Raw genomic sequence first — 13,569 nt, forward strand, 5'->3', positions numbered from 1 at the left:
TCTATCTATACTGGAGAATGTTCTCTGTGCACTTGAGAAGAATGTGTATTCTGCTGCTTTTGGATGGCATGCTCTATAAATATCAATTAGGTCCATCTGGTCTCATGTGTCATTTAAGGCCTGTGCTTCCTTACTGATTTCCTGTCTGGATGATCTGTCCACTGATGTAAGTGGGGTGCTAAATTCCCCCACTATTACTGTGTTATTGTCGATTTCTCCTTTTATGGCTGTTAGCATTTGCCTATATACTGAGGTGCTCCTATGTTCGGTGCATAAATATTTACAATTGTTATATCTTCTTCTTGGATTGATCCCTTGATCATTATGTAGTGTCCTTCTTTGTCTCTTGTAACAGTCTTTATTTTAAAGTTTATTTTGTCTTTAAGTCTTTAAATAAAATAAAGTTAATAAAATAATTATATTTTAAATTCTATTTTATTTTATTTATTTATTTTTTTCTCTAACATCTTTATTGGAGTATAATTGCTTTACAATGGTGTGTTAGTTTCTGCTTTATAACAAAGTGAATCAGTTATACATATACATATGTTCCCATATCTCTTCCCTCTTGCATCTCCCTCCTTCCCACCCTCCTTATCCCACCCCTCTAGGTGGTCACAAAGCACCGAGCTGATCTCCCTGTGCTATGTGGTTGCTTCCCACTAGCTATCTATCTTACGTTTGGTAGTGTATATATGTCCATGCCACTCTCTCACTTTGTCACATCTTACCCTTCCCCCTCCCCATATCTTCAAGTCCATTCTCTAGTAGGTCTGTGTCTTTATTCCCGTCTTGCCACTAGGTTCTTCATGACCTTTTCTTTTTTTTCCTTAGATTCCATATATATGTGTTAGCATACTGTATTTGTTTTTCTCTTTCTGACTTACTTCACTCTGTATGACAGACTCTAGGTCCATCCACCTCACCACAAATAACTCCATTTCGTTTCTTTTTACGGCTGAGTAATATTCCATTGTATATATGTGCCACATCTTCTTTATCCATTCATCTGATGATGGACACTTAGGTTGCTTCCATGTCCTGGCTATTGTAAAGAGAGCTGCAATGAACATTTTGGTACATGACTCTTTCTGAATTATGGTTTTCTCAGGGTATATGCCCAGTACTGGGATTGCCTGGTCGTATGGTAGTTCTATTTTTAGTTTTTTAAGGAACCTCCATACTGTTCTCCATAGTGGCTGTATCAATTTACATTCCCACCAACAGTGCAAGAGGGTTCCCTTTTCTCCACATCCTCTCCAGCATTTAATGTTTGTAGATTTTTTTGAAGATGGCCATTCTGACTGGTGTGAGGGGATATCACATTGTAGTTTTGATTTGCATTTTTCTAATGATTAATGATGTTGAGCATCCTTTCATGTATTTGCTGGCAATCTGTATAGCTTCTTTGGAGAAATGTCTATGTAGGTCTTCTGCCCATTTTTGGCCTGGGTTGTTTGCTTTTTGATATTGAGCTGCATGAGCTACTTGTAAATTTTGGAGATTAATCCTCTGTCAGTTGCTTCATTTGCAAATATTTTCTCCCATTCTGATGGTTGTCTTTTCGTTTTGTTTATGCTTTCCTTTGCTGTGCAAAAGCTATTAAGTTTCATTAGGTCCCATTTGTTTATTTATATTTTTATTTCCATTTCTCTAGGAGGTGGGTCAAAAAGGATCTTGCTGTGATTTATGTCATAGAGTGTTCTGCGTAAGTTTTCCTCTAAGAATTTTATAGTGTCTGGCCTTACATTTAGGTTTTTAATCCATTTTGAGTTTATTTTTTTGTATGATATTAGGGAGTGCTCTAATTTCATTCTTTTACATGTAGCTGTCCAGTTTTCCCAGCACCACTTATTGAAGAGTCTGTCTTTACTGCATTGTGTATTCTTGCCTCCTTTATCAAAAATAAGGTGATCAAATGTGTGTGGGTTAATCTCTTGAGCTTTAAATCCTGTTCCACTGATCTATATTTCTGTTTTTGTGCCCCTACTGTACTGTCTAGATTACTGTAGCTATGTAGTATAGTCTGAAGTCTGTGAGCCTGATTCCTCCAGCTCCGTTTTCCTTTCTCAAGATTGCTTTGGGTATTTGGCATCTTTTGTGTTTCCATACAAATTGTGAAATTTTTTTATTCTACTTCTGTGAAAAATGCCATTGGTAATTTGATAGGGATTGCATTGAATCTGTAGACTGCTTTGGGTAGTAGAGTCATTTTCACAATGTTGATTCTTTCAATCCAAGAACATGGTATATCTCTCCATCTGTTTGTATCCTCTTTAATTTGCTTCATCAGTGTCATACTTTTCTGCATACAGGTCTTTTGTCTCCTTAGGTAGTTTTATTCTTAGGTATTTTATTCTTTTTGTTACAATGGTAAATGTGAGTGTTTCCTTAAATTCTCTTTCAGATTTTTCATCATTAGTGTATAGCAATGCAAGAGATTTCTGTGTATTAATTTTGTATCCTGCTACTTTACCAAATTCATTGATTAGCTCTAGTAGTTTTCTGGTAGCATCTTTAGGATTCTCTATGTATAGTATCATGTCATATGCAAACAGTGACAATTTTACTACTTCTTTTCAGATTTGGATTCTTTTTATTTCTTTTTCTTCTCTGATTGCTGTGGCTATAACTTCCAAAACTATGCTGAATTATAGTGGTGAGAGTGGGCAACCTTGTCTTGTTCCTCATCTTAGTGGAAATGGTTTCAGTTTTTCATCATTGAGAATGATGTTGCCTGTGGATTTATCATATATGGCCTTTATTATGTTGAGGGAAGTTCTCTCTATGCCTACTTTCTGGAGGGCTTTTATCATAAATTGGTGTTGAATTTTGTCGAAAGCTTTTTCTGCATCTATTGAGATGATCATATGATTTTTTTCCTTCAATTTTTATTATGGTTTATCATATTGATTGCTTTGCATATATTGAACAATCATTGCATTCCTGGAATAAACCACACTTGATCATGGTTTATGACCCTTTTAATGTGCTGTTGGATTCTGTTTGCTAGTATTTTGTTGAGGATTTTTGCATCTATATTTATCAGTGATATTGGCCTGTAGTTTTCTTTTTTTGTCACATCTTTGTCTGGTTTTGGTATCAGGGTGATGGTGGCCTCGTAGAATGAATTTGGGAGTGTTCCTCCCTCTGCTATATTTTGGAAGAGTTTGAGAAGAATAGGTGTTAGCTCTTCTCTAAATGTTTGATAGAATTCACCTGTGAAGCCATCTGGTCCTGAGCTTTTGTTTGTTGGAAGATTTTTAATCAGAGTTTCAATTTCAGTATTTGTGATTGGTCTGTTTATACTTTCTTTTCCTCCTGGTTCAGTTTCAGAAGGTTGTGCTTTTCTAAGAATTTGTCCATTTCTTCCAGGTTGTCCGTTTTATTGGCATATATAATCTCTCATTGTCCTTTGTATTTCTGCAGTGTCAGTAGTTACTTCTCCTTTTTCATTTCTAATTCTATTGATTTGAGTCTTCTCCCTATTTTTCTTGATGAGTCTGGCTAATTGTTTATCAATTTTTTTTATCTTCTCAGAATCAGCTTTTAGTTTTATTGATCTTTGCTATCATTTCCTTCATTTCTTTTTCATTTATTTCTGATCTGATCATTATGATTTCTTTCCTTCTGCTAACTTTGGGTTTTTTGTTCTTCTTTCTCTACTTGCTTTAGGTGTAAGGTTAGGTTGTTTATTTGAGATGTTCCTTGTTTTTTGCCGTAGGGTTGTATTGCTATGAACTTCCCTCTGAGAAATGCTTTTGCTGCATCCCATAGGTTTTGTGTCGTTGGGTTTTCATTGCCATTTGTTTCTAGTTTTTTTAAATTTCCTCTATGATTTCTTCAGTGATCTCTTGGTTATTTAATAGTGTATTTTTTAGTCTCCATGTGTTTGTATTTTTCACAGATTTTTTCTTGTAATTGATATCTAGTCTCATAATGTTGTGGTCAGAAAAGATACTTGATACGATGTCAGTTTTCTTTAATTTACCAAGGCCTGATTTGTGACCCAAGAAATGATCTCTCCTGAAGAATGTTTCATGAGCACTTGAGAAGAAAGTGTATTCTGTTGTTTTTGGATGGAATGTCCTATAAATATCAATTATGTCCATCTTGTGTAATGTATCATTTAAAGCTTGTGTTTCCTTATTTATTTTCATTTTGGATGATCTGTCCATTGGTGAAAGTTGGGTGTTAAAGTCCCCTACTATTATTGTGTTACTGTCAATTTTCCCTTTTTTGGCTGTTAGCATTTGCCTTATGTATTGAGGTGCTCCTATGTTGGGTGCATAAATATTTACAATTGTTATATCTTCTTCTTGGATCGATCCCTTGATCATTATGTAGTGTCCTTCTTTGTCTCTTGTAATAGTCTTTATTTTAAAGTGTATTTTATCTGATATGAGAATTGCTACTACAGCTTTCTTTTGATGTCCATTTGCATGGAATATCTATTTCCATCCCCTCACTTTCAGTCTGTATGTGTCCCTAGGTCTGAAGTGGATCTCTTTTAGACAGCGTATATATGGGTCTTGTTTCTGTATCCATTCAGTCAGTCTGTTTTTGGTTGGAGCATTTATTCCATTTACATTTAAGGTAATTATTGATATGTATGTTCCTATTACCATTTTCTTAATTGTTTTGGGTTTGTTATTGTAGGTCTTTTCCTTCTCTTGTGCTTCCTCCTTAGAGAAGCTCCTTTAGCATTTGTTGTAAAGCTGGTTTGGTGCTGCTGAATTCTCTTAGCTTTAGCTTGTTTGTAAAGGTCTTAATTTCCTCATCAAATCTGAATCAGATCCCTGCTGGGTAGAGTAATCTTGGTTGTAGGTTTTTCCCTTTCATCACTTTAAATATGTCCTGCCACTCCCTTCTGGCTTGCAGAGTTTCTGCTGAAAGATCAGCTGTTAACCTTAAGGAGATTCCCTTGTATATTATTTGTTGCTTTTCCCTTGCTGCTTTTAATATTTTTTCTATGTATTTGATTTTTGATAGTTTGATTAATGTGTGTCTTGGCGTGTTTCTCCTTGGATTTATCCTGTATGAGACTCTCTGTGCTTCCTGGACTTGATTGACTATTTCCTTTCCATATTAGGGAAGTTTTCAACCATAACCTCTTCAAATATTTTCTCAGTCTCTTTTTCTTTTCTCTTCTTCTTCTGGGACCCATATAATTCGAATGTTGGTGCATTTAATGTTGTCCCAGAAGTCTCTGAGACTCTCCTCAGTTCTTTTCATTCTTTTTTCTTTATTCTGCTCTGTGGTAGTTATTTCTAGCATTTTATCTTCCAGGTCACTTATCTGTTCTTCTGCCTCAGTTATTCTGCTATTGATTCCTTCTAGAGAACTTTAAATTTCATTTATTGTGTTGTTCATCATTGTTTGTTTGCTCTTTAGTGTTTTCAGGTCCTTGTTAATCGTTTCTTGTATTTTCTCCATTCTATTTCCAAGATTTTGGATCATCTTTACTATCATTACTCTGAATTCTTTTTCAGGTAGACTGCCTCTTTCCTCTTCATTTGTTCAGTCTGGTGGGTTTTTACCTTGCTCCTTCATTTGCTGTGTATTTCTTTGTCTTCTCATTTTGCTTAAGTTACTGTGTTTGGGGTCTCCTTTTTGCAGGCTGCAGATTTGTAGTTCCTGTTGTTTTTGGTGCCTGCCCCCAGTGGGTAAGGTTGGTTCAGTGGGTTGTGTAGGTTTCCTGGTGGAGGGGACTGGTGCCTGTGTTATGGTGGATGAGGCTGGATCTTGTCTTTCTGGTGGGCAGGACCACGTCCTGTGGTGTGTTTTAGGTTGTCTGTGACCTTATTATGATTTTAGGCATCCTCTCTGCTAATGGGTGGTGCTGTGTTCCTGTCTTTCTAGTTGTTTGGCATGGGGTGGCCAGCACTGTAGCGTGCTGGTCATTGAATGGAGCTGGGTCTTAGTGTTGAGATGGAGAGCTCTTGGAGAGCTTTTGCTGTTTGATATTACATGGAACTGGGAGGTCTCTGGTGGACCAGTGTCCTGAACTCAGCTCTCCCACCTCAGAAGCTCAGGCCTGACACCCAGCCGGAGCACCAAGACCCTGTCAGCCCCACAGCTTATTTGTAGGTCTTGTGCATGGTAATGAGAAATATCATTGGAAATTCCTGCTAGTGTTGGAGGGTCTCCTGCAGAGAAGAGGGGTTGCTGTGGCTCACTGCAGGGACCTCTAACTCTGTTTTAAACATTTCTTACATCTTCTTGGTCTGCACCTCCATTCTTTTTCCAGGATTGTGGATCATGTTTACTACTGGGTTGGCCAAAAAGTTCGTTCGAGTTTTTTCAAAGCATCTTACGGAAAAACCCGAAGGAACTTTTTAGCAAACCCAATATCATTAGTGTGAATTCTTTTTCAGGTAGATTGCCTATCCCCACTTCACTTGGTTGTTCTTCTGGGGTTTTATCATGTTCCTTCATCTGGAATATATTCCTCTGTCATCGCATTTGTCTAACTTTCTGTGTTTGCAGTCCCACAGGCTGCAAGATTATAGTTCCTCTTGCTTCTGGTGTCTGTCCCCTGGTGAATGAGCCTCGTCTTAAGAGGTTTGTGTGAGCTTTCTGATGGGAGGCACTGGTGCCAACCCACTGGTGAGTGGAGCTAAGTCCTGTCCTTCCAGTGGGCACGGCTGTGTCAAGAGTTGTGTTTAGAGGTGGCTGTGGGCTCAGGAAGACTTTAAGCAGCCTGTCTGCTGATGGGTGGGGCTGTGTTCCAGTCCTTTTGGTTGTTTGGTCTGAGGCATCCCAGCACTGGAGTCTTTGGGCTGTTGGGTGGGGCCATGTCTTGGCATCAAAATGGTGGCCTCCAGGACAGCTCACACTAATGAGTACTCTCCAGTACCTAGTGTCATCCCTGCTGAGAGCCATAGCTGCACCCCACCTCCCCAGGAGACCCTCTGAGACCAGCAGGTAGGTCTGGCCCAGGCTCCTATGAAGTCACAGCTTTTCCCCCTGGGTCTCAGTGCACACAAGAGTTATGTGCACCCTCCAAAAGTTTCTGTTTCCCCTAGTCCTGTGGAGTTCCTGTGATCAAGCCCCACTGTCCTTCAGAGCCAAATGCTCTGGGGGCTTCTCTTCTTGATGCCAGACCCCCGGACTGGGGATCCTGATGTGGGGCTCAGAGCTCTCACTCCTGTGGGAGAATCTCTGCAATATAATTATTTTCCAGTTTGTAGGTTGCCCACCCAGCGGGTATGCAATTTGGGTATATTGCAAATGTGCCCCTCCTACCGTCTCATTGTGGCTTCTTCTTTGTCTTTGGAAGTAGAATATCTTTTTTGGTAGGTTCCAGTCCCTTTTGCTCAATGGTTGTTCAGCAGTTAGTTGTGATTTTGGTGTTTCGTGAGAGGAGGTGAGCTCAGGTCCTTCTACACCACCATCTTGTCTGGGGATCAGCCAAAAATTATCTATTATTTTTAAAATGACCTATGTCATTATTTGATTTTCTACTTTACCCAAAATAAAGTATATTTTATGTAAAAATTTCATAAACTTTTAAAAAATGTCTTCTTTTAGTGTTTGGTACTTGCAACTTTGAAGGAGTTTCAATTTCTAAGAAAGATAAGCTTCTCCTGTGTAGTGAAAGAAAGAGATATTTTGGTAAACCTAGGTGCATGGTCAGGTAAGGAGGATGACCTCAGGAAAGGGACAGACTTTTAGCAGGACTGGGAACTGTGGTTTAGAGATTGAGCTTCTGAAAGCTGAATAAGAAATAGTTTGGGCTAAGATGGAGTCCATATATAATAATGATAGAGTCCCTCCAAATAACAGAAAGAAAGGGGTTTAATCCTAGAATTAAATACATTTACTGAGAATTTTAAATGGAATAAGATCTATTCTAGGAATTTCAAGAGCAGCTTTCAAAGCTGAGAGCCCAGGGAAACCAAACCTATTGAAAATCTGAGAGAAACAGAGATGTGCAAGGTGTTTCAGAAATGACTCTCTCTCAGAGAAGATCTAAAACCTCACTGACAAAGCTTCATAATCTGGAGTCGTTTTTTGTTGTACAATTCTATGAATTTTAGCACATTCATGGATTAGTATAATTAGCACCAAAGTTAGGATACAGAAAATATCCATCACCCCTCAAAATTCTCTCATACTACTGCTATGTACTCAAACACACTCAAGAAGAAATATAAAATCTGAATACTTCTGTATCCAGTAAGATACTGAATAATATGATTTTATCCTAAGGTATATTCCATATATAGGTGATTTCACCAATAAATTTTAAGGAAGAAATGATGCTAATCTCACACAATCCCTTCTAAATAACAGAATAAGAAGAAGGTTCTTTTACTAGTTTATGGAGTCAGGCTAACCTTGACAACAGAACCTCTCAACATTGCAACTTAGGAAAATTGAATGAACTTTCACTCTAGAATATATGTAAACAGCACATAAACATTATTATCACACCAAATACAAGTTCTATTAAAAGGATAATATATGGCAACAAAGTAGTGTTGATTCCAGTAAAACAAGTTTGGTTTAACATTTAAGAATAAAATTCACTGCATTAACAGGATGGAGGGGAATAAAGCATAAATTTCATCAGTTGCCAAAAAAAGCATTTGATAAAATTCAGCATTAATTCATACTTTGAATTCTTAGAAAACTAGGAAACTAGGAATAGAACTTTCCTTATTTGATAATAAAGTATCTATAAAAAAATCATCCTTAATTTTGAAAATATTGAAAACTTTCTCTTTGAATTCAGAAGTGAGGCAGAATACACACTTTACACATCTGATCACTTTAAATCAACATTCTCTTGGAAAACAGACGGTACAATAAGACAAGAAAAAGAAACATTTTTAAGGACTGGAAAAGAAATAAAACTGTCATTATTTATAGACTAAATAATTGAGTATACACAGAAAATCCAAAAGAATCTATATATGAACTTATTAAAATCAATCATGAATTCATCATGATTTGTAGCTTGAAAGTCATATCAAAATCAATTATATATCTATATAATCAACAAACATTTAGAAAATATTTTAAAATGTTTTTTGTAATATAATTAAAGTCTGCTATGCTTAAAATATTGAATTCTGTTTGATATTATCTAGTAATGTTAATAACCATATTCCTAAGACCCAGAAATTACACTGCCCTTGGAAAGTCTTCATATACCCTCAGGAATGAGTATATCACTATTTCAGGAACAATAACCTAGAGAATCCAATGGGAAACGTCTTTGAAGTAACCAGAACTCTAAAACTAGCCTCCAAGAAACCCTGGCACTATAAAGGACATAGGGATACCCAACTTTTACAGGGAACTATTATAGGACTGAATTTTGAAAGATCAAATTTCAGAGCTATTCACTGTGAAGCCTGTTGACATAAGCACAGTGACCAGAGCCCCCATGAGGGTAATGAGATAAAATCACAATGAGGTGTTGCTAGGTCTGTTCTTTTGGCTACATCATCCTTGAACTGAAAATATAAAAGGGAAATAGGAATATATGAGTCAGCTTGGATGAGACAACCAACATTCAGGCCAGTCCAAGAATAATCTTGCACAATTTCTCCTTATCATCTTCAAATATTGCTGTCTTTTGAGTATGCGTTCTTACAAATATTCATGATTTGAGAAACTAGGGTATCCCTTTTAAAGTGAGAAAAGCTGTGCCTTCCACCCAAGGGGCTACAGGTTAGTAGAGTTGTAGTAATTAGTAGGATGGCTAGTGAGAGTTCCCAGGTCAGTCCTCTATCAGAGGCTGCTGTATCACTATAGCTGATTGTCTGAAGCTTTCATCATCATGGGTCTTAATATATGCCTTGCCAAATGAAAACATTTGAATTTGTTTCTCCTGCATTCAAACATCACTCTACAAGGTCAATGTGCAGCACATATTTGTCATTTCACCTGTGATGTCTGATTAAAGGGCAGTTTAGCTATTTACTGAGAGCAAATAAAATCTATTTCATATAATACCAACTTTGTTCATTTATTCATTCAACAAACATTAATGGAACACCTACAAGAACCAAAAATTATTCTAGGTGCTAGAGAACTGTAGCAATTAAAACAAAATAAAGACACTCTGTCTCCCACTTAAATGGTGGGAGACACCAAAGAAACAAAGGAAATATGTAATATACTTACTATATTAGTTGGTGATAATTCTATATCACTGTGCAAATAGTTTCTACAATCCACTCATTAGGGAATATTGCATCAAAGGCAGATGCAGTCCAATTGAGCCTTATGAAAATCCAATTACTATGAACTTAATAAAAAGCCTAATTGTAACAGAGGCTCATACAGTTTATTTACTTATGCCAACCATCAAAATTCAGTAACTAGAATCATCAGGGACATTATAAGCCATACAGATTAATTTAAAAAGTGAATTTTATAAAGTCAGTGGCTAAAAATTAAAAAAGCTTAAAACCATGACAGAAATGCCTATGAGGAAAGAAGAATTTGATAAGGGCACACATTAGTGCGTGCATATAATGAAGACAAAATATGAGACTGTCAAAAATTCAACTTCCCTCATGTTTGAATTTTCCTTGGGACAGGATGGTAGATGAGTTTCATTTTTGTGCCAACCCAGATTGTTTACCCCGGGCTGCCCAAAGCATTGTGTTTGAGGACTCCAGCTCCTATTAAAAACCTATGTGTGATTTTTTTCTGGCCTGACAATAGGCAATACAAAGTCTGCACCCGGCAAGCTGCCTTCCTATGCTAGGCAAAGTGCGCCCAAATGCACTGAAGTCTTGGACCTGACATTAACGACTCAGAGACTTCTGCCTAGTCATGCTCTTTGCGTATTTGGAATCATAGCCCAGTCATCTTCATTCCTAGATTTTCTTAGAGGCTTTGGGCAGAGGGTCTCTTCAGGTGGCTCTGCTGAGATCACTTAATGGGGACCAGGAGGTCAGGAGAACCTGCAAACACTTTTCCCCACTCACACTCAGTAACCAGTACTTTTCCACACCTAGTCTGACCCCTTCTCCATCTCCCCAGGCCTCTGTCTGGAAAACAGCAGGGAGTTTTGATTGGGGCTCTCATCAGTTCGACAACCTCCACCTGACCCTCCACCCCTGACCCTGTCCATGGAGGAGAATAAAAGGGGAATTAAGTTGGTGCTTCTCCATTTAGCCAATAGTTTAGCCAGTCTCTCTCTGGACCCGAGGGTTTCACATCCTCGGGTTTTGCATCCCCGGATTCAATAACCAAGGGTCTTCGGTTGGTGAATTAGCTGATGTGAAACCGAGGATACCTAACTCCGACTGTGTAATTGTACGAGGCCGTTTTAAATAAGGGATTTGCGCATCTGCTGGTTTTGCTATCCCCGCGGGTTCCTGGAACCAGTGCTCCGAGGGAGGACTGCACTATGTCAGTAAGTGATGAAAAGCTTCACCATTATTTTCTTCTGAGCTCGTTGTTAGAGGCTACTGCAACACGTAGTAGGCTCTCCATCTCGGCTGAGCTCCTGGTAGTGTGAAGCCAAGTCTCCCTTTAGCACTCAGGAGTATCTTTTCAGTGATGGGCCCCTGCCTGAACCAAGCCCTGGGCGACTGGCACCTTCATGTTAGACCACTCGGGCGTCTCAAGAGGGTGGTCTGGGAATCAGCCGTTTGCGTGGTTTAGGTTGCCAGGGGCCGCTGTTTTCCCCTCTAACTTTTTCTCAGCTGTACCTGATGCCCTCAAGTCTGAATTGGGTCTAGCGGCAGTTTTCACCCAAGGTGCCTCAAAGCTCCTATCCCAAGCCCTGTTCTTCTCACTCAAAGAGAGTTCGAAAACATCTTCAGTTGTCCAGTACTAGCGATAAGAATGCGTGAAAGGTGATATATCACGGAAGAGAGAACTACAGCTGACCCTCAAACAACATGGGGGTTAGAAATGCAGTCCGTCCTTCACCCCTATGCCACGTTCAGGAAGGAAAAGATCCCTGTACTACTTACCTCTCCCTCAAAAACGAAGGGATTGATAAATGACTCACCCAAGTGCAGGAAGCTGAAACAATTTGCACAAAATTAGGATGCAAACCCTCGTTCTGTTGATTTCACATACTGTGATCTCCAGTCTAATACAAACGTTCCCCTCCCCTTTAGTTAATGTAAGAATCTGTAAATTGAAAATACAGGTGCTGTATTTGTTGAAAAATGTCCACATTTAAATGGACCAGAGCATTTCAAAGGTCGGTTGTTCAAGGGTCACCTGTAGTCATATGTGATAACGGGTTCCTAAAGATGGAATAAGCATTGAATGTATGCATTTATAGCCCAGTCACTTTCATTCTTAGGTCTCTTTTTGTGAGGCTTTGAGCAGAGGTTCTCTTCAGTGGCCTACTGCTGTGATCTCCTTATGGTGTCCAAGCAGGGCAGGAGAACCCACAAACACTTTTCCTCGCTCTGACTCAGTACCCAGTACTTTTCCATGCCTAGTCCTCGGCCCCTTCTCCATCTCCCCAGGCCTCTGTCTGGAAAACAGCACGGATTTTTGATTGGGGCTCTCATCAGTTCGACACCCTCCACCTGACCCTCCACCCGTGACCATTTCGATGGAGGAGAATAAAAGGGGAATTAATTGGTGCTTCTCCGTTTAGCCAATAGTTTAGCCAGTCTTTCTCTGGACCTGAGGGTTTAACATCCTCGGGTTTTGCATCCCCGGATTCAATAACCAAGGGTCTTCGGTTGGTGAATTAGCTGATGTGAAACAGACGATACCTAAGTCCGACTGTGTAATTGTACGAGGCCGTTTTAAATGAGGGATTTGCGCATCTGCTGGTTTTGGTATCCCCGCGGGTTCCTGGAACCAGTGCTCCGAGGGAGGACTACACTATGTCAGTAAGTGATGAAAAGCTTCACCATTATTTTCATCTGAGCTCGTTGTTAGAGGCTACTGCAACACGTAGCAGGCTCTCCATCTCGGCTGAGCTCCTGGTAGTGTGAAGCCAAGTCTCCCTTTAGCACTCAGGAGTATCTTTTCAGTGATGGGCCCCTGCCTGAACCAAGCCCTGGGCGACTGGCACCTTCATGTTAGACCACTCGGGCGTCTGAAGGGGGTGGCCTGGGAATCAGCCCTTTGCGTGGTTTAGGTTGCCAGGGGCCGCTGTTCTCCCGTCCAACTTTATCTCAGCTGCACCTGATGCCCTCACGTCTGAATTGTTTGGGTCTAGCGGCAGTTTTCACCCAAGGTGCCTCAAAGCTCACTCCTATCCAAAGCCCTGTTCTTCTCACTCAGAGATAGTTCGAAAACATCTTCAATTGTCCGGTACCAGCGATAAGAATGCATGAAAGGTGATATATCATGGAAGATAGAACTACAGCTGACCCTCAAACAACATGGGGGTTAGAAATGCAGTCCCTCCGTCACCCCTATGCCACGTTCAGGAAGGAAAAAGATCCCCGTCCAGCTACCTCTCCCTCAAAAACGAAGGGATTGATAAATGACTCACCCAAGTGCAGGAAGCTGAAATAATTTGCACAATATTAGGATGCAAACCCTCGTTCTGTTGATTTCACATACTGTGATCTCCAGTCTAATACAAACTTTCCCTTCCCCTTTAGTTAATGTAAAGAT

This window comes from Eubalaena glacialis, chromosome 1 (genome assembly GCF_028564815.1).
Source record: "Eubalaena glacialis isolate mEubGla1 chromosome 1, mEubGla1.1.hap2.+ XY, whole genome shotgun sequence".
Taxonomy (NCBI): domain Eukaryota; kingdom Metazoa; phylum Chordata; class Mammalia; order Artiodactyla; family Balaenidae; genus Eubalaena; species Eubalaena glacialis.